We start from the raw sequence: 23,994 nt of genomic DNA, 5'->3' as shown, positions 1-23,994 counted from the left end.
ATTTACTTCAACATTGTTCTGTAAAAGCGAAGTTGTTTTGCGCAATTACTTCATCAAAATACAAATTATTGAAGTCTTTCGAACCACTTACTTTGTCACTAAATGTAAATTGTGAAGTAACATAATATAAAATACTTCAACAAATAGGATAAATGCTGAAGTTATAGATTATATTTACTTCAACAAATAGGATAAATTATGAAGTTGTTTGTGACTATTACCTCACCAAAATACATAACTACGAAGTCTTTCAGATGAATTACTTCGTTACCCAATGTAAATTGTGAAGTAAAATATTATAAACTACTTCGCTAAATAATAATTAAGACGAAGTTATATATAATATATTACTTCGTTACTTACAATAATCGATGAAGTAAAACACATTTCTTACTTCGGCACCGGTCCAATTTTGGACCGGTTTTCCTTCGAAAACCGGCCAAAGACTTCAGTATTTTCAATCATACAACTTCGGTTATTATGCGAAGTAAAAGATACATCTATTACTTCACGTCCATATACTTCAGCACTTAACTACCTTATTACTTCATTGAATACTCGAAGTAAAAAGCGATTTTTCTACTAGTGCTAAGGGCCCTAGGCCAACCACAATCCAATCCAACACCTAGGACAACACAAGGCTTCAACCGAGAACATAAAATCTGTACTGTGATGTTTCTGAAATTTTACTTTGTTGCTGTCATGCATCATACCAGTGGCCATATGGTTGACCATAACTCGATCTAGACATCAAGGGGTATGGTATGAACCGTGGCTAAAGATAAAGATAAAAAATTGTATATTAATTAAAAGTTTTATAATATAAATATATAGTTTTTGTTTTATTAAATGTTTAAATATTATATGTTTTATAATAAATTGTATAAAATATAAGTTTTTGTGTAATTATAAGTTTTTACTGTTTTTTACAGGTTCGATAAAACAAAAATAACCTTGGCGTTGCAAATGAGATTAAGATGATTCTTGGACCTGTACAAAGTTGATTATAATATCTACAATATTGTTAACAAGCATGAGATAAAAATCCTCTCACAATTGGGATCAAATTAAGCAACAAATAAAGTTACCAAAGGAGTGGTAGTCTTACCATGCTCTAGTATTTTTACCATATCTCTCAAATTACTTAGTCAAATGGTTTGAAAAAAATACCACAACTAGACAACTCAATTATCCACGTGTTTCTTTTTATGTGAAGAAGCAAATTCGGAGAAGAAGATTTTCAAAAGTAATGTGTAATGTAATATTAATTTCTTGGAACACCAAGGAAGACTTATGTGTAAAAAATAATAATTTATTTGTGATTGTCTCCCCAAATTTGGCTTTAAATAGGGGTGCATTGTAATGTATTGAGATATCCCTCATTCTATGAACAAATCTTTGAGTTCATAATATTTCTCTTTATATTTTTCTTTTATTTTTTCATTTAAATATAATTAGCATGTTAGTTTCATATTCAAAGTTTTATACTTTGAATAATGAATAGCTAACTTCTTAAAGTTGAGATGATAAGGTGAAACTCTTGGCATGATAATAAGGTTATTAAAAGGTAAGAATCTATGTTTTATATTATTTTATCATTATTTATTGTTTATGTTATATTTATTTCTTTAAGCATTTTTATACCCTGCTTACAAGTGGGAGTTTTGATTTATTTTTGCTATATGTTACACTAAATTCTTGGAACCATTTAAATGTTAGTTTGGTATTACTAACCATTTAAAGTGGATGCCTTGATTTATTATATATAAATATAATATAATATTAAATTCTTGGAACCATTTAAATGTTGGTTTGGTTTTACCAACCATTTAACTTGGATTCCTTGAGCATGTCGACTCATTAGAAATAACCCTTTATTTTTACAAAACATGGCGGAAGAACTCATCCAAGAAAATGAAGATGAAATTCAATCTCAACACGATCATGATAGACGAAGAACACTTAGAGATCACATGAATCCTACACGTAGTAGTGCACCTTCATGTCTAGTTTTTCCCCCTGATGCATCTCATTTCAATTTTAAGCCTGTTATTATCCAACTTTTACCCAATTTTCATGGCTTAGATTCTGAAAATCCATACATGCATTTACGAGAGTTTGAAGAAGTGTGCAACAAATATAATGTAATGCCCGGAAATTTAATCCCAGTAATCTGTAATTATTGATTTATAATTGATTGGATTACAAAAGGATTAATCGGGACATTGAGAAAAGAATTAGAAATGAAATGGTGAAGGTGAGGCCGAGGGGACACCGCACCCGCGGCCTAGGAAGCACCGCACCCGCGGTTGTGCTTCGGGAAATATTGTGCATCGAAACCGTAGGGTGACCGCACCCGCGGTGCTTACGAGACCGCACCCGCGGTGCAAGACCGCACCCGCGGTGCAGCAACGACCGCACCCGCGGTGTTGCGTGTTGTGCGGAAAATGAGCCACTTGCCATGATGCATGCGCGAGTTGTCTAGATATATATATAGACATGCAAGTCGGTTTTCAAAACATAAAATCGAGAGAAGGGTCTGAAGAAGAAAGGAGAAAATCCTTACGTCTTTTCTGAGAAATCCGTCCGTCTGATTTTGAATCCGACTTCGGTATTGAGTTCCTGGCAACGTAGGCTACAACTGGACGTAAGTTTTACTACGTTTTGACATGTTTTAGAATTATGATATTGTCAGAATTGAATAGAATTCATATATGATGTTCTTGACATATTAGACATCGTAGAATCGAAGTCAAATTAAGAAACGGACTGATTATGAAATTGTTATGAATTTCTGAGTTATATTGATCTATACCGGACAGATTTGAATTGTGATTGGATTACAGATTGTATTGGATATGAGTTATGGATTGTAACTAGTATCTGAGGATGTTGTATTGACGGGAATATTGAAATTATACCGTTATACCGTTGATTTGAATTAAATCCAGATTGATCAGATTGTTATTGAGTTGAACGGGATATTGACATGAGATTATTGATATTGTCATTGCCAGACAGGCTGTGAGTTCAGGATTCGACTGAGCCAGAAACCGACGAAAGAAAGGTATAAGTCAATGTGGTATTGGGAGATCGACTTGAGTCGGATTAGACTTGAGTTTCCCTAAATCACATACTTTACTTTATTGCATTGATATTTGCATTGAATTGATGATATACTTGTTCTCTTGATTTTAGATGACAGGTATTAGACGAGTATCTTGTGACAGAAGTGCCGGATAGTGGTGGTATCGCCACGGCACATTGCACGATGTCTCAAGATAGGTTATTAAAGATAGAACTGCAGTCCATGACGGATAGGTCAGGACACCGGATGTTTGGTTATATCGAGTAATAGGAAATGGGAATTCGTCTATTACGGAATTCGATATAGGAATACCAGGATATTGGTTATATCGAGTAATAGGAATACGGTTCCTTCTATTACGGAATTCGATATAGGAATACCACATCTGGAAACCGGGATCCCTAGACTCGGATTGAGTCTAGTCTGAATTATGAGTAATGTCGACAGTTTGATTTGATATTGTTTATGTTTCAGATTTTGATACATATTCATGTTACCTGATTACATGCTTTATATTTGTTTATATGATTGCATGTTTCATTGATTTATACTGGGGATTATATTCTCACCGGTATATCCGGCTGTTGTCTTGTCTGTATGTGTACTTGACAACAGGTGGGACAGGTCCAGGGTCGAGGAGATGAAGAGCTAGATCGTGATTAGAGTGGTGGCACCGGACTTGGACTAGATGTAGGGTTGAACACTTGACTTTAGTTTTTAAACCCTAGTTTGAATAAATGTTGAAATACAGGATTTGTATTTTTGTATACTGATATGTATATATGTTTGTATGACACTACGTTCCGCATTTTAAAAAAAAAAAATTAGACCCTGTTTTAATTGATTAATTAGTCCCAATTATGATTAAGAACTTGATTAGCATCCGGGTCCCCACAACAGGTGGTATCAGAGCGATAGATCCTTGAGATTGAGCTAGTGAGCGGGGTAGAATGAGATTTTCTTTCCTTACTTTTGATTGCTAGCATGATTTACTGCTTTATAATGCATGTTTATCTGTTTATCTGATTTGATTCGAAAACATGTATTATTGAGAACGAATCAGAGCCGATTCTGGATCAGCAGTAAGATGATCGGAGGAGGACTGAAATAGAACTTTGGGTTGGGATTGCTAATCCTTTTGATTTCAGATATGCCTCCGAGAAGAATGCCAGAACAAGGGAGTACCTCGAATCCTTCCATGGATGTGACACCTACAGCAATGGAGAAATTGCTGAAAAGATTTCAGTCATTTCATTCACCGACTTTGAAAGGTACAAAGAACTCCGTGGAATGTGAAAGTTGGTTGGACGATATTGAATCGTTGTTTGACTCTTTGGAGTATACTGAGGAAAAGAGGGTGAAACTGATAATACACCAGTTGCATGATGTTGCTAAACACTGGTGGATCACGACTAGAAGGGCATTGGAACAACGAGGTACGGCCATTACCTGGAATGTGTTTAAGACTGAATTTTATCTACGGTTCTTTCCAGTTTCTTATAGGAAGGACAAAGGAGCGGAATTTGCAAACTTGAAACAAGGCCAGTTAAACATTGAGGACTATGTGGCTAGGTTTTCGACATTGCTCCGATTTGCTCCTCATGTGGCTGGGAGTGATGAGGCCGTTGCAGACCAGTTTATAAATGGCCTAAATCCTGAAATTTTTACTTTGGTGAACACCGGGAGGCCCAGTAATTTCGATGCCCTGAACAGAGCCAAGGGAGCCGAGGCAGGCCTGATGAGGCAGAGAGAGGCTTCGTTCGTGCTTCCAGTACAGGGACAACAACCACCTCCTGGATTTGAAGGTGGTAGCAGCAGTAGTAGGAAGAGAGATTTCTTGAAGGCTAGAGGGAAGCAATTCAAGAAATCTGGTACTAGTTCGTCCAGTTCGAGTGGCTCTAGACAGATTAGTCAGGGCCAGAGCTATACAAGACCGTACTGTGGTACTTGTGTAGGGAGGCATTCCACAGATCAGTGCCGAGGAGTGGTTGGCAGCTGTCGTATTTGTGGACAGCAAGGACACTTTGCTCGAGTGTGTCCCCAGAGGAGTGCCCAGGGATCGCAGGTAGCTGAGTCATCGGGATCAGTAGCTCAGGTAGGTAGACGACCGTCTGCCGTGCATACTTTTCAGCCAGTACCGTCTACTCTGTCGCAGCAGAGGCCAGGAGGGGGCCAGACCGCGAGCGATTGTTTGCTTTGACTGAGGAGCAGGCACAAGACGCACCTGATGATGTTGTGGCAGGTAACTGTTTTATTTCTGGTTATCCTGCATATGTACTGATTGATACTGGTGCATCTCATACCTTTATTTCGGAGAGATTTGCATTAATGCACACATTGCCTGTTGAGTCATTAGCCACTGTAGTATCTGTCACGTCTCCGTTAGGAACAGGTTTGATATCAGTAAAATCTGTTAAATCGTGTATACTGCAGTACGATGGGCATATGATTGAGTTAGACAGTATTGTGCTTGGTTTATCTGATTTTGATTGCATTATCGGTATCGATATGTTGGCCAAGTACCGAGCTACAGTCGATTGTTTCCACAAGATTGTTCGATTCAGACCTGAGATGGCTGAGGAGTGGAAATTTTATGGTAAGGGTTCTAGTGCTAGAATTCCTTTGATATCTGCAATGAATATGACACGATTATTGCAGAAAGGAGCGGATGGATTCCTGGTATATTCAGTTGACTTACTGAAATCGAGCCCATCATTGGCGGATTTGCCAGTGGTGTGTGAGTTTGCTGATGTCTTTCCAGATGAGATTCCTGGATTGCCTCCGATTCGAGAGATAGACTTCAGCATTGAGTTAATGCCAGGAACAGTTCCGATTTCGAGAGCTCCATACAGGATGGCACCGATCGAATTGAAAGAACTGAAAGAACAGTTGGAGGATTTACTGGCCAAGGGATATATCAGACCAAGTGTATCTCCTTGGGGTGCTCCAGTGCTGTTCGTGAGAAAGAAAGACGGGTCGATGAGACTTTGTATCGACTACCGGCAACTGAACAAGGCAACGGTAAAGAATAAATATCCATTGCCTCGTATCGATGATTTATTTGATCAGTTGCAGGGTTCTTCGGTGTATTCCAAGATCGATTTGAGATCTGGATACCATCAATTGAGAGTCAGGGACTCTGATATCTCAAAGACAGCATTCAGAACCAGGTATGGACACTATGAGTTTATTGTCATGCCTTTTGGTTTGACGAATGCACCGGCGGTATTTATGGGATTGATGAACCGCGTCTTTCAGAAATACTTGGATGATTTTGTTATCATATTCATTGATGATATATTGATTTATTCAAAGAATATGATTGAGCATGCTAATCATCTGAGGACTTGTTGAGAATTTTGAGGGCAGAGAAACTGTATGCTAAATTGTCGAAATGCGAGTTTTGGCTGAAACAGGTTGTGTTTTTGGGTCACATTATATCGGGAGACGGTATATCAGTTGATCCCAGTAAGGTTGAAGCCGTGATTAGTTGGCCGAGACCTACATCTGTGCCGGAGATTCGCAGTTTTATGGGTTTTGCAGGATATTATCGTCGATTCATTAAAGATTTTTCGAGTATTGCCAAACCGATTACGCAGTTAACCCAGAAGAATGCTCCGTTTGTTTGGTCAGAAGACTGTGAATCCAGTTTTCTGGAATTGAAAAAGAGATTGACCAGTGCGCCTGTGTTAACGATTCCTTCAGGTACTGGTGACTTTGTTGTTTACTGTGATGCATCTCACCGAGGATTGGGGTGTGTTTTGATGCAGCGGGGGCATGGGATTGCTTATGCCTCGAGACAGCTGAAACCCCATGAAACTCGTTATCCAATTCATGATCTTGAATTGGCAGCCATAGTATTTGCATTGAAGATATGGCGACACTATTTATACGGTGAGAAATTTGAAATATATTCTGATCATAAAAGCTTGAAATATCTGTTTTCGCAATCAGAATTGAATATGAGACAGCGAAGATGGCTGGATTTATTGAAAGATTTTGATTGTGAAATTAAATACTATCCGGGGAAATCCAACGCAGCAGCTGACGCACTGAGTCGAAAGGTATGTGCACTATCCTTATCGACGATTGGTGTATCGAATTTGATTAAAGACTGCTGTTTGTCTGGATTAATATTTGAGACAGATCGTCAGCCTCTGAAATTGTGTGTTGTTCGAGCTGAACCAGAGCTGCTTTTGAAAATTAAAACAGCTCAGAAAGTTGATCAGAATGTACAGAATTCTATTGCGATGGTCAGAACTGGACATCAATCGGAATATCAGGTTCGTGACAATGTCTTGTATGTGAATAATCGTATTGTTGTGCCGAATGTTTCAGATTTGAGACAGCGAATACTGTCAGAAGCGCACAACAGTCGTTTTAGCATTCATCCTGGTGGCAGGAAAATGTATAATGATTTAAAGACACAGTATTGGTGGAAACAAATGAAATCTGATGTGACTGAATTTGTAGCCAAGTGTCTGAATTGCCAACAGATGAAGGCTAAAAGAAAGAAACCAGGAGGATTGTTACAGAGTTTGTCCATTCTTGAATGGAAATGGGATCACATTTCCATGGATTTTGTGACACAGTTGCCGAGATCCTCCCGAGGTTGTGATGCGATTTGGGTCGTGATTGATCGATTGACCAAATCTGCATGTTTTATTCCATACAAGATGACATATAGATATGATCAGATGGCCGATGTTTATGTCCGAGAAGTGATTAGATTGCACGGAGTGCCGAAGTCGATTGTTTCAGATCGTGATCCTCGATTCACTTCGCACTTCTGGCAGAGTTTACAGCAGGCTCTAGGTACGAATTTACATCTGAGTATCGCATATCATCCACAGATCGATGGACAGTCAGAGCGGACTATCCAGACACTGGAGGATATGCTGAGAGCCGTAGTGCTCGGTTTTAGCACTAGCTGGCAAGATGCATTGCCACTGTGTGAGTTTTCGTACAACAATAGCTATCAGACGAGTATTGAGATGGCACCTTTTGAAGCGTTGTACGGAAAGAAATGCAGATCTCCTCTTTATTGGGATGATATCTCTGAAGTTCCTGAGACTGGACCTGACATGATCAGAGATATGACAGAGAAAATAAAGTTGATCCAGAAGAAAATGAAGGCAGCTTAAGACCGACAAGCCAAATATGCCAACCTCAGACGGCGACCGTTGGTATTTGAGGCTGGAGACCGAGTATTCCTGAAGATTTCACCTTTCAGAGGAGTTGTCAGATTTGGCAAGAAAGGGAAATTGTCTCCAAGATATGTTGGTCCATATGAGATTCTTGAAAAGATAGGAGATCGTGCCTATCGAATTGCCTTGCCGCCTTCATTGTCTGGGATACATGATGTCTTTCATGTATCTATGCTGCGGAAATATCTCCCTGATGATTCTCACGTGATTCAGCCAGACGAGACTGAGCTGGATGAGACAGTGAGTTATGTCGAGAAACCGATCAGGATTATTGATCGTAAAGAAAAACAGCTCAGAACAAAGACGATTCCTCTTGTGAAAGTTCAATGGACTCGTCATGGCATTGAAGAAGCCACTTGGGAGACTGAATCAGATATGAGACAGGAATTCTCAGCATTGTTCCACTGATGTAAAGTTCTATTACATTTCTGTATATACTCCTTACTGATATGATAGATTGCTTGTGATTTCGAGGACGAAATCGTATCTTAGGGGGGAGGAATGTAATGCCCGGAAATTTAATCCCAGTAATCTGTAATTATTGATTTATAATTGATAGGATTACAAAAGGATTAATCGGGACATTGAGAAAATAATTAGAAATGAATGGTGAAGGTGAGGCCGAGGGGACACCGCACCCGCGGCCTAGGAAGCACCGCACCCGCGGTTGTGCTTCGGGAAATATTGTGCATCGAAACCGTAGGGTGACCGCACCCGCGGTGCTTACGAGACCGCACCCGCGGTGCAAGACCGCACCTGCGGTGCAGCAACGACCGCACCCGCGGTGTTGCGTGTTGTGCGGAAAATGAGCCACTTGCCATGATGCATGCGCGAGTTGTCTAGATATATATATAGACATGCAAGTCGGTTTTCAAAACATAAAATCGAGAGAAGGGTCTGAAGAAGAAAGGAGAAAATCCTTACGCCTTTTCTGAGAAATCCGTCCGTCTGATTTTGAATCCGACTTCGGTATTGAGTTCCTGGCAACGTAGGCTACAACTGGACGTAAGTTTTACTACGTTTTGACATGTTTTAGAATTATGATATTGTCAGAATTGAATGGAATTCATATATGATGTTCTTGACATATTAGACATCATAGAATCGAAGTCAAATTAAGAAACGGACTGATTATGAAATTGTTATGAATTTCTGAGGTATATTGATCTATACCGGACAGATTTGAATTGTGATTGGATTACAGATTGTATTGGATATGATTTATGGATTGTAACTAGTATCTGAGGATGTTGTATTGACGGGAATATTGAAATTATACCGTTATACCGTTGATTTGAATTAAATCCAGATTGATCAGATTGTTATTGAGTTGAACGGGATATTGACATGAGATTATTGATATTTTCATTGCCAGACAGGCTGTGAGTTCAGGATTCGACTGAGCCAGAAACCGACGAAAGAAAGGTATAAGTCAATGTGGTATTGGGAGATCGACTTGAGTCGGATTAGACTTGAGTTTCCCTAAATCACATACTTTATTTTATTGCATTGATATTTGCATTGAATTGATGATATACTTGTTCTCTTGATTTTAGATGACAGGTATTAGACGAGTATCTTGTGACAGAAGTGCCGGATAGTGGTGGTATCGCCACGGCACATTGCACGATGTCTCAAGATAGGTTATTAAAGATAGAACTGCAGTCCATGACGGATAGGTCAGGACACCGGATGTTTGGTTATATCGAGTAATAGGAAATGGGAATTCGTCTATTACGGAATTCGATATAGGAATACCAGGATATTGGTTATATCGAGTAATAGGAATACGGTTCCTTCTATTACGGAATTCGATATAGGAATACCACATCTGGAAACCGGGATCCCTAGACTAGGATTGAGTCTAGTCTGAATTATGAGTAATGTCGACAGTTTGATTTGATATTGTTTATGTTTCAGATTTTGATACATATTCATGTTACCTGATTACATGCTTTATATTTGTTTATATGATTGCATGTTTCATTGATTTATACTGGGGATTATATTCTCACCGGTATATCCGGCTGTTGTCTTGTCTGTATGTGTACTTGACAACAGGTGGGACAGGTCCAGGGTCGAGGAGATGAAGAGCTAGATCGTGATTAGAGTGGTGGCACCGGACTTGGACTAGATGTAGGGTTGAACACTTGACTTTAGTTTTTAAACCCTAGTTTGAATAAATGTTGAAATACAGGATTTGTATTTTTGTATACTGATATGTATATATGTTTGTATGACACTACGTTCCGCATTTTAAAAAAAAATTTAGACCCTGTTTTAATTGATTAATTAGTCCCAATTATGATTAAGAACTTGATTAGCATCCGGGTCCCCACATATAATGATCTAAATTGTAGCATGAACACCATTCGACTTATGCTTTTTCCTTTTTCTTTAAAAGATAAAGCTAAAACTTGGCTACAAAATCTTAGATCGGGATCCATTCGAACTTGGGATGAATTGCAACAACAATTTTTGAAATAGTTTTTTCCATCTCATAGAACAAATTCTTTCAAAAGGCAAATCATCACTTTCACTCAAAAACAAGGAGAAACTTTTTATCAGTGTTGGGATAGATACAAAGAATTGCTTAATCTTTGTCCACATCATGGTTTTGAAATTTGGAGAGTTGTTTCTCAATTTTATGAAGGCTTAACACCTAAAGATAGGCAAATGGTTGAATTTATGTGTAATGGAACATTTGAAGATAAAGATCCAAACGAGGCAATTGAGTATCTCGATTCATTAGCTGAAAATGCTCAAAATTGGGACACTATAGGTACAATCGAACCATCAAAGAAGATTCAATCTCCTACATCTGGCGGAGGTATGTACACTCTCAAAGAAGAACATGATCTTCAAGCTAGATTTACCTCTTTGGCAAGAAAAGTTGAGGCACTTGAATTGAAAAAGAATGGTCAATTAAAATATGTTCAAGAAATTGAGTGTCACATTTGTGATACAAGTGATCATTTTACAAAAGATTGTCCCACTTTGCCCTCTTTTAAAGAATGTCTCCATGAACAAGCCAATGTTTTGAACAATTTCAAAAGGCCAAATTTTGAACCATTTTCTCAAAATTACAATCCAGGTTGGCGAAATCATCAAAATTTTAGTTGGAGAAATGATAATGCTGCACAATTTTCACAACCACATTTCCAAAATCAACAAAATTTTCAAAATTATGCACCTTATGTTCCTCCACCTAAAAGAAATTTGGATGATACATTGAATTCTTTCACTGCAAAGCAAGAGTCTATCAATACTCAAACTGCTCAAACCATGACAGATTTGAAAGATACTCTTGCTAAATTTGCATCTGCACTTAATGTTCATGAAAAAGGTAAATTTCCTTCACAACCTCTGCTAATACCAAGGATCATCATTCACAAACTGGAACTTCTGGAACTCAATCGATGGATCAGGTAAAATCTGTTATTACCCTTCGAAGTGGTAAGGTTGTGGAAAAATCCATTCTTGAACCTTGTGAAGATGATGATAAATCAACTCCAAAGGGTAAGGAAGTGGAACCCATAACTTGCGAAGAAGAGGTTCAACAGACAGTGTCACCACCATTCCCTCATGCATTGAAAAATAAAAAAAAATCAAATTTGAATTCTGATATATATGATATTTTAAAGAAGTAAAAGTTAATATTCCTTTATTAGATGTGATAAAACAGGTACCATCATATGCCAAATTTTTGAAAGACTTGTGCACTGTGAAAAGAAAATTGAATGTGAAAAAGAAAGCATTTTTAGCCGAACAAGTAAGTGCAATCATTCAAAATAATAATGCTTTGAAATACAAAGACACTGGTTGTCCTACTATTTCTTGTATTATTGGAGAACGAAAGATTAAAAAAGCCTTGCTTGACCTTGGAGCTAGTGTGAATTTACTTCCATATTCAGTTTATCAAGAACTAAATCTAGGTGAGTTAAAACCTACTCCGGTAACACTTTTACTTGCTGATAGATCTGTTAAAGTGCCAAGAGGTATGGTAGAAGACGTGTTGGTCCAAGTTGATAACTTTGTATATCCTGTCGATTTCATAGTTTTAGATACACAACCTATCGAAGCTTGTAATGCAATTCCTGTAATTCTGGGTCGTCCATTTTTAGCAACTTCTAATGCTCTTATAAATTGCAGGAATGGAATAATGAAGCTGTCATTTGGTAACATGACCTTAGAGCTTAATGTTTTTAATCTTTGTAAGCAACCACATGACAAAGGAGATGAAAGTGAAGATGAAAATATTATTGAAACTCTTGTGGAAGAAAACATTCAAGAAGGGAGTACTCGTGATCAATTAGATATTTGTTCAATAGAAACTGTTAAAGAAAATATTGAAATTGATGATTTTATCAGGTATCACTCGTTACCAGGATCAGAGAAAGAATTTGATGCAAAATATGAGAACAAAGACGAACCACCAATATTGGAGTTAAAACCCTTTCCAAAAGAATTGAAGTATGCATTTCTTGGAGAAGATGAAACATATCCGGTGGTAATTTCTTCCAAACTAGAAAGTGATCAAGAAGGTAAATTAGTTGATATGATTAAAAGACATAAAAATGCAATTGGTTGGACACTAAAAGATCTCCAGGGCATTAATCCACTAATTTGCACTCACAAAATTCACTTAGAAGAAAATGCAAAAACATCTCAACAACCACAAAGGAGATTAAATCGATACATGAAAGATGTTGTGAAAACTGAAGTTCTCAAACTACTTGATGTTGGGATTATCTACCCTATTTCCGATAGTAAATGGGTAAACTCAACACAAGTAGTTCCGAAAAAATCTGGCATCACAGTGATACAAAATGAAAAAGGTGAATTGTTAACAAGTCGAGTTCCATCTAGTTGGGGGATGTGTATTGATTATAGAAAATTAAATGACGCCACTAGAAAAGATCATTTTCCATTACCATTTTTGGATCAAATTTTAGAAAGAGTAGCAGGTCATCCATACTACTGTTTTCTTGATGGATATTCAGGTTATTATTAAATTCTCATTGCACTCGAAGATCAAGAAAAAACTACATTCACATGTCCTTTTGGAACATTTGCATTCAGAAGGATGCCATTTGGTTTATGCAATGCCCCAGCAACATTTCAAAGATGTATGCTAAGCATTTTTTGCGACATGGTTGAAAATTGTTTGGAAATTTTCATGGATGATTTAACTGTCTTTGAGAATACATTTGATAATTGTCTTGAAAATTTGGAAAAAGTTTTAAAAAGATGCGAGGAAAAATGTCATTACATGATTACGTCTGGAATTGTTTTGGGACATGTCGTGTCATCTCATGGAATTGAAGTTGATAAAGCCAAAGTTGATGTCATTGCAAATTTACCCCTCCAAAAATCATTAAAGAAATTCGCTCATTTTTGGGACATGCTGGATTTTATTGGAGGTTTATTGTGGGGCCCCGGGTCCGATATCTAATACTAATAATTATAATTGTAATAAACTAAATGATTGAGTAAAATACATAATTTGTAGTTCACAAATCCACATAAACATCATCAAAATAATTTAATTATCTCAATTGTTTGAAATATAAGTTTCAACATGCCAAAATAAAGTAGTGAACCAAAGAAATCCAAACATCATCAAATGCTCCTAAGACCCGAGAATCCCACTCTAACTCGTATCTCCTCGCCTGGAGCTGGACTCTAGCATCCCAAGCCTCGCCTCACCTACCGTCAAGCACATGAAAACAAGAGGTAGCCGACATGCCAGTGAGTATAAACCCAGTATGATACAATCAATAACATATGAGAATTTAAATTTCAAATAGCTCATATGAAATTCATAAAGATGCAATATAATGCAATGCATGATCAGAAGCTGTGTGCTATCAATAAATCTCAAGATCAAGTGAATCATCTAGTCATAGGGTACCCAAGGGAAGAGAATTCCCCAACAACATCCACCGACTCATCCGCTCGAGGTGATGTGTTGTGTTCTACAATCCCAAGACTATGGTGCGCCTATAGAGAGTGTTCAGTCCATAGCAGCGACCTCCGCATACACTATGCCAACTCAAATATAGCCCCATATGTCCAATAAATCAATATATCAAGGCAACCTCCGCCATATCAAATCTGAATCGACAAGTGGCTCAATATGCAATGTAATGATGCAAATCAGTATCATCATCTCGATATCATAATAAACTCATCTCAAGGCCATAATCATCATCAAATCATAAGTAATTCATCGAGCCATAGAATTTTCAATATAAAAATAAAAATGATACTTTTACCTCGTATGTTACCGACCGTAACATACCTTTCAAATATTACCAAAAGAAGATCGAAATGTGTAGGTGAGAAGTCTTGAACCTTTGAATTCTACTATAACTCGAGAACTTTGATCATCTATCAAAACAGAGTAGTTTCTGTTCAAAATTCATAATTAATTCAATACTGCTTCGAATCAAGATCCATAAATTTCTTAACCGTAATATGCCATAAAAACATTCATTGAATCATTTTATCAAACACGTGGCGTGCGTGCTAAAGAGTTATATTTACAACCACTTGAAGATTTGATAATCTTAATACCTTGACAATAATCCTACAACACAATAACAATAATAATTCCATCAATCATTATATTAACAACTTTACCTCAACACTTAAACCAAACAACCCATTGTTTTCCCTTCAATCACTAAACCAAGGAAATAAGCTTTCTTACCTTGCTTATAAACTCTTGAGGAGAAGAACTTCTAATTTCCAAGAAAAAATTAAGGCTTCAATCAAAAATTAATGTCTTGGAAGAAATTGGATTGAAGGAGAATGAAGAACCCTAGCTCTAAACCGATGGAGAGAAATGAGGATGAGAAGAAATGATACAAAAATCATTCCCCAATCTAATATATACCATCCAAACCTCAAAACACGTTTTTTTAAAAATCGCTGGCCGCCCGGGCGGACATCTTTTTCCGCTCGGGCGCGGAACTCTCGGCAAAACACATTTTTCCCGAACAGGATCCGCCCGGGCGCACATCAAGTCCCGCCCGAGCGCGCACTCTGCGCACATCCACTACAAAGATCGCTTCTGAAACGCCTTTTCTCTTCATAATTTGGAAAAGTGGTAAACTACAAAGTTGTAGCCCTATGTCTTGGCTTGCATCTCCCCAAATTTCAGGTCATTTGGAGGTCTGAGTAAAACGTTATGCTCAATCTCCCAACATGTGTCATTGTAGGAACGACGATACGCACGACATACTTCGGGGCACTTTTGGCTCGTCTTCCCTAATGATTTGAACAAAACTCAAAACTGGAAAGTTATAGCCTTATGTCTTATCTTTCTAATGAATGTGGCCTCACATCAATTGGATCAATATACAAAACATTATGCTAAAAACCACAACTACTGCCACATTTTTCATACCGTTTCTGCACTTCCATTACCTATTTAGCTCAAATTCAACCTTTGATTCTACCGATCCATTATCTATTCCATTCTATAACATTATTACCATTCATACCAGAACGTAAAGCCAAGAACCATCACAACTACTGCCATATTATATAAAAATTCGGGCATTACAATTCCTCCCCTCTAAAAAAATTTCGTCCTCGAAATTAATCATCTCTTTCAAGTCTAACATGTAATAATCAATATCAAAATTTAAACCGAGAATAGAAGCATACTTCATTTGAATAACTCTGGATATTTATGTCTCATTTTATCTTCTAATTCCCAAGTTGCCTCTTCGACACCATGTCTGTTCCACTGTACTTTAATTAACGGTATCAATTTATTTCTGAGTTGCTTATCTTTTCTAACTAGAATCTGAATCGGTCTCTCAATATAGCTCAAAGTCTTATCTAACTCAACCTCATCGGATGGAAGTACATGAGAAGGATCTGGATGATATTTCCTCAACATAGACACATGAGAAGAAATGATACAAAAATCATTCCCCAATCTAATATATACCATCCAAACCTTAAAACACGTTTTTTTTAAAAATCGCTGGCCGACCGGGCGGACATCTTTTTCCGCTCGGGCACGGAACTCTCTGCCAAAACACATTTTTCCCGAACAGGATCCGCCCGGGCGCACATCAATTCCCGCCCGGGCACGCACTCTGCGCACATCCACTACAAAGATCGCTTCCGAAACGCCTTTTCCTCTCATAATTTGGAAAAGTGGTAAACTACAAAGTTGTAGCCCAGGTCTTGGCTTGCATCTCCCCAAATTTCAGGTCATTTCGAGGCCTGAGAAAAAACTTATGCTCAATCGCCCAACATGTGTCATTGTAGGAACGACGATACGCACGACACACTTCGGGGCGCTTTTGGCTCGTCTTCCCTAATGATTTGAACAAAACTCAAAACTGGAAAGTTATAGCCTTATGTCTTATCTTTCTAATGAAAGTGGCCTCACATCAATTAGATCAATATACAAAACATTATTGTAAAACCCACAACTACTGCCTCATTTTTCATACCGTTTCTGCACTTCCATTACCTATTTAGCTCAAATTCAACCTTTGATTCTACCGATCCATTATCTATTCCATTCTATAACATCATTACCATTCATACCAGAACGTAAAGCAAAGAACCATCACAACTACTGCCATATTATATCAAAATTCGGGCATTACATTTATAAAGGACTTTAGTTCAATCTCTAAACAGATTTTTAACCTCTGAACAAAAGACACTGCATTTGAGTGGACTCAAGAATGTCAAAATGCTTTTGATAAAATCATTCGACATTTAACATCAGCTCCTATCATGCAACCTCCTGATTGGTCTTTACCATTTGAAATCATGTGCGATGCGAGTGATTATGCAGTCGGTGCAGTATTGGGTCAAAGAAGAAACGGTAAGCCTTATATGATATATATGCAAGTAGAACTTTAAACAATGCTCAAATGAATTACTCCACAACAGAAAAAGAACTACTTGCTGTAATATTTGCGTTAGATAAATTTCGTTCTTATTTGATTGGATCAACGACTATTGTGTTTACTGATCATTCTGCTATTAGATATTTGTGACCAAACAGGATGCAAAGCCACGACTGATACGATGGATTTTGTTGCTCCAAGAATTTGACATTGTGATCAAAGATAAAAAAGGAACCGAGAATGTCATAGCCGATCATTTATCGAGACTAGTAACATGATCATCTTTTGAAATGACGTCAATTAACGATAATTTTCCTGATGAACATCTATTTTCAGTTACTACTACACCTTGTTTGCTAACATAGTAAATTTTCTTGTGACAGGAAAAATGCCACCGCAATGGAGTTCACAACATAAAAGAAAATTTTTGAATGAGGTAAAAAACTTTTATTGGGATGATCCGTATCTATTCAAGTATTGTCCAGATCAAATTTTTCGACGTTGCATACCCGACAATGAGGTAAGTAGTGTCATTAAATTTTTTTCATTCAGAAGCATGTGGAGGACATTTTTCTTCAAAGAAAACGGCTGCAAAAATCTTGCAGTATGGATTTTATTGGCCCACTTTGTTTAAAGACACCCACGAAATCTGCAAGATCTGTGAAAATTGTCAAAAAGAAACATGATGCCTTTGAATCATATTATTGAAATTGAAATCTTTGATTGTTGGGGAATAGATTTTATGGGACCTTTTCCACCGTCGTTTGGATACTTGTATATTTTAGTTGCAGTTGATTATGTTTCCAAATGGATAGAGGCAATTCCATGTCGAACAAATGATTATAAAATCGTCATAAAATTTTTAAAAGAAAATATTTTTAGTAGATTTGGAATTCCTCGAGCCATGATAAGTGATGGATGAACTCACTTTGTTAATAAACCATTTGCTTCATTAATGAAAAAATATGGTATTACTCACAAAGTAACTACTCCTTATCATCCTCAAACAAATGGGCAAGTTGAATTAGCTAATAGGGAGATAAAGCAAATTTTGGAAAAAACTGTTAACCCAAATATAAAAGATTGGTCTCTGCGACTTAATGATGCACTTTGGGCATATCGAACAGCTTTTAAAACATCATTGAATATGTCTCCCAATAGGTTGGTTTATGGAAAACATTGTCATTTGCCTGTGAAATTGGAACATAAAGCTTATTGGGCGATCAAAACTTTAAATTCAAGCATGGATGATGCCAACAAATTGCGTAAAGTGCAACTTGATGAACTCAGAAATGACGCGTATGAGAATTCAAGGATTTATAAAGCAAAAATCAAATCATTTCATGATAAAACAATTCTTAGAAAATCTTTTGAAATTGGAAAAAAAGTTTTGCTTTATAATTCTCGACTTCACATATTCCCAGGAAAATTACGATCAAGATGTACTTGCCTATATGTTGTAAAGCATGTGTATACTTATGGAGCTGTGGATATTGAAAATCCTAAAAATGGTGATATTTTTAAAGTAAATGGACAAAGGCTTAAACCATTTTTAGAAAATGAAATCTTTCAAGGACTTTATTTCCATTTCTGATCCATGATTTTTTTTTTATTTTTTTGGTGTTGCATTTAAGTTTGTTTGTTTTTATTTCAGGTTTTCTTAATCTTTTTATTTTCCCGATTAAATGGCGGATAACAGTACTCCGTGACTCTCATAGTCGGTTAAATCAGTTTCCCACAATTGCTGATACAAAAAAAAATCATTTCTTTTCTTTTCAAAATGGATGAAATTCTCTCAAAAATTTATAAATATTTTCCCTCTGTTTCTGAAAATGTTCTAAGAAAAATTTATGTAGGAAGGTGTGAAAGATTGAGATTGATAATGCAAAAAGGAATTCCAGAAGATATTCGTCTTGTAATAGAAGCTAAGGTCCGATTAGGAGGAGAAGTTCCACAATCATTGCTCATTCGGTATTTGCCTGGATTAGGAAAAAACACTTATGCGAAAAAACGAAGGGCCAAAAGGTTAGGGGTTTGTCATAAGTGTGCAAGATGGACTTGTGACAAACGATGCAGATCTTTGGGATGTGTTTCCAATAACAGAGAAGATAAAATTGGTTTCATTAAGAATGAGCTGAGTAAGGAGTCTTTAGATAACAACTTATTGACTCTTGAGACGCATTCTAGTGGACATGTGCATTTTGAACTTGTAAAGGCCGAAAATTTGTGTTTGCAAATTTGCGGAAAATGAAAAATTTTCTCTTTTTTTTTAAATAATTAAAACGTCTCAATCATAAGTTAAACTGATAAAAATGTTTGATATTCAAAATAGCAGCGGAAGAAATCTAATGTTTGCAAAATAATGACTTAAAAATAATTCAGTAAGATAAAAACTTGGTTTAAATAAAAAAAATAATAAATGCTGAAGTGAGGTCCTCGGGTGCCACTACTGCCAACCCAAGCTAGCTCACTGGTCCGCGACCTCGGCCCTGACCTTATCAGTACCTACAACAATCAAGTCTACTGAGTCTAAAGACCCAGCATGCGTATACCGTAAATAACAAGTAAATAAATAATAAAATCGCATGCAAGTAAAAATATCCTGCAATGAGGTGTAACGTAAAATATCATTTCAATGGTAATTATAGTACGTGCATAACTGAACTGAAAAATCATCGTAAAAATGTTTGCTCCTTGGAGCCCTGTACTTAAATAACTTGTTATAATTTTCTGTTGAGATTATGGTCTACGCATGTGGCCCCTGCAATGAACTAAACTGAACTGACCGGTAACTGGCGACCGGATATAATAATGCTCCCATGTCTGGTAACTGACGACCGGGTGAAATAATGCTCCCATGACCAGTAACTGACGACCGGGTGAAATAATGCTCCCATGATAGTGAAATGGCCACAAGCAATATCGCATAAATCTCAAAAATAAGTATTTTCTATTTTTATGCACGTAATATAATTAAATAACATCATTAAATATGAACAATTTCGATCTTCTTGCATTAAAATCATGTAATTGCGATAATTAAAAATACTTATATGACTTGATTGAAGAGTGAAAGAAGATATAAACATGCCTTGGTTTGTTTTGACAAAAAACAAACGAAATAACGACGCGGCGCGGTGGAGACGGAGTGCTCTTCACTATCTCACTTTTTCTCTCTTAATTCCTTTAAACCAAGCGTGCACCATAATTATTATAATAGCGTAAAAATTGTAAACGTGATGCATGAACATTTAAAAATATCATGATTTGTGCTTAGGGCGCTGCCATGACCAAAATTTCACCCCGGGTGCAAAATGACCATTTTGCCCCTGGAAACCCAAAAATTATCGTTTCAACCCTGGACTTCTAAAATTGACCCGAAGCTTACCAAGATCCCTAAAATATCCCAAAACATTTTTAAAAGCGTTCCTAGACATAAACTCGAGTCAAAATCAGAACTTATCTAATTCGTTTTAAAACTGGATCGGGGTTCCGGTTTTAATCCGAATAAATCCAAAATTTACCCAAATCTTCTACAACTTTTACCATATCTTAAAAATACTAAATAGATCCTAAACTAGAATTTTCCAGCCCAAACTCTAGGTTGAAACTCCCAAGTTTGCCAAAACTCACGGCCCCCTCCCAATTTCGCTCCCTTATGCACTATCTTCCCTAAAACCCACGCCATCGTCCAACCCGACGTTCCAGCCATGAACCAGCCTATTAGGGACCTAGACCAGACCCCAAGGTAACTATCAAAACTGAGACTCAACCACATCTCCTACCGCGGCTCGCCTCTCTTCGCAAGGCTCGAGTGATCTCGCAGTTGTCTCTGGTACAGTTTGAGCCATTACATACCCCGACTTAGACCCACCAGGGTCTGGTACAGGTTCGATAAAACAGGAATAACATTGGCGTTGCAAATGAGATTAAGATTATTCTTGGACCTGTACAAAGTTGATTATAATATCTACAATATTGTTGACAAGCATGAGATAAAAATCCTCTCACAATTGAGATCAAATTAAGCAACAAATAAAGTTACCAAAGGAGTAGCAGTTTTACCATGCTCTAGTATTTTGACCATATCTCTCAAATTACTTGGTCAAATGGTTTGAAAAAAATACCACAACTAGACAACTCAATTATCCACATGTTTCTTTTTATGTGAAGAAGCAAATTTGGAGAAAAAAATTTTCAAAAGTGATGTGTAATATAATATTAATTTCTTGGAACACCAATGAAGACTTATGTGTAAAAAATAATATTTTATTTTTGGTTGTCTCCCCAAATTTAACTATAAATAGGGGTGCATTGTAATGTATTGAGATATCCCTCATTCTATGAACAAACCTTTGAGTTCATAATATTTCTCTCTATATTTTTCTTTTATTTCTTCATTTAAATATAATTAGCATGTTAATTTCATATTCAAAGTTTTACACTTTGAATAATGAATAGCTAACTTCCTAAAGTTGAGATGATAAGGTGAAACTCTTGGCATGATAATAAGGTTATTAAAAAGTAAGAATCTATGTTTTATATTATTTAATCATTATTTATTGTTTATGTTATATTTATTTCTTTAAGCATTTTTATACCCTACTTATAAGTCGGAGTTTTGATTTATTGTTGCTATAAGTTACATTAAATTCTTGGAACCATTTAAATGTTAGTTTGGTATTACCAACCCTTTAAAGTAGATGTCTTGATTTATTATATATAAATATATTATAATATTAAATTCTTGGAACCATTTAAATGTTTGTTTGGTTTTACCAACCATTTAAAGTGGATGTCTTAATTTATTATATATCAATATATCATAATATTAATTTTTTGGTACCATTTAAATGTTTGTTTGGTGCTACCAACCATTTAAAGTGAGAACCTTGATTTAGTGTTTACAAATATATATAGCACAATAAATACTTGACAACATTTATAAGTTTTGGTATATATTACATACTTATAAGATAATAATAAATAAAATAATATAAATATGATTATTTAATATATTGGAACCATTTTATTAAGTATATTTCAATATTATTCGTTAATGTTAACTTTATTAAAATACCAAGAGTGGATCCTTTAATCTCAACTACTTAAATTAAAATTTGAACAATTAAAATTTACCCATTAAAGATTCAAAAAATTAAAATTAAAAAAAAAACAAAAACAAAAACAAAAAGACATTGTAGTGGACTTGTAATTACCTTAGCTTCCCTGTGGATACGATATTCGGACTCACCGAATTATACTACTTGTGTGGACAACCTGCTCTTGGGAGTGCAACAATCAAAGTCGCAACAGCTAAGGGCCAGAGACCAACCAAGATCCACACCACACCACAAAACCGATAGTTACACATGCAGAAATAAAAAAGGTCGAAGGGGTTGTTCTTGTTTTTTATTTGAAAACCGATTCCATCGTGGACCAAGCCTCGAAAGGGCGACTTGGTCACGTCTTAGACATCACGAGGAGATGTTCTAACAATGGCTATAGTGTAATGGCCCGAAAATTTGTGCTTGAAAATTTGCGGAAAAATTTAAAATTTTCTTTTTAAAATAATTAAAATGTCTCAATCATAAGTTAAACTGATAAAAATGTTTGATATTCAAAATAGCAGCGGAAGAAATCTAATGTTTGCAAAATAATGACTTAAAAATAATTCAGCAACATAAAAACTTGATTTGAATTAAAAATAATAAATGCTGAAATGAGGTCCTCGGGTTCCACTACTGCCGACCCAAGCTAGCTCACTGGTCCCCGCCCTCGGCCCCGACCTCATTAGTACCTACAACAGTCAAGTCTAGTGAGCCTAAAGACTCAGCATGCATATATCGTAAATAACGAGTAAATAATATAGTAAAATTTGCATGGGATAAAAATATCATGTCATGAGGCATAAAGTGAAAATAACTTGTCATGAGCAATTATAATACGTGCATAACTGAACTGAAAATCATAGTGAAAATGTTTGCTCCTCGGATCCCTGTACTGAAATAGCATGTTATAATTTTCGGTCGAGATTACGGTCTACGCAAGTGGCCCCTGCACTGAACTGAACTGAACTGACCGGTAACTGGCGACCGGATAATACAATGCTCCCATGACCGGTAACTGGCGACCGGGTAAAATAATGCTCCCATTATAGTGAGATGGCCACAAGCAATATCGCATAAATGTCAAAAATGAATATTTTCTATGCACGTAATATAATTAGCCAACATAATTAAATAGGAACAATTTCGATCTTCTTGCATTAAAATCATGTACTTGTGATATTTAAAAAAATACCTATATGACTTGATTGAAGAGTGAAAGAAGATATAAACATGCCTTGGTTTGTTTTGACAGAAAACAAACGAAACAACTATGCGGCGCGGCGGAGACGGAGTGCTCTTCATGACTTTCTCACTTAATTCCTTTAAATTAAGCATGCACCATAATTATTATAATATAATAATGTAAAAAAAATCGTAAACGTGATGCATAAACATTTAAAAATATCATGATTTGTGCTCAGGGCGCTGCTATGACTAAAATCTCACCCCGGGTGCAAAATGACCATTTTGCCCCTATAAACCCAAAAATTGTCGTTTCAACCCTGGACCTCTAAAATTGACCCGAAGCTTATCAAACTCCTTAAAATATTTTAAAATATTTAAAAGTATTCCTAGACGTAAACTCGAGCTCAAACTCAAACTTAATCAATTCGCTTTAAAACTTGGACCGGGGTCCCGTTTTAATCCGAATCGACCCAAAATATAATCAAATTGTAGAACCCGATTTCAGTACACGTATA

The sequence above is a fragment of the Primulina eburnea genome, chromosome 11, assembly GCF_022965805.1.
Source record: "Primulina eburnea isolate SZY01 chromosome 11, ASM2296580v1, whole genome shotgun sequence".
Taxonomy (NCBI): domain Eukaryota; kingdom Viridiplantae; phylum Streptophyta; class Magnoliopsida; order Lamiales; family Gesneriaceae; genus Primulina; species Primulina eburnea.
Note: the sequence above shows the minus strand (reverse complement) of the source record.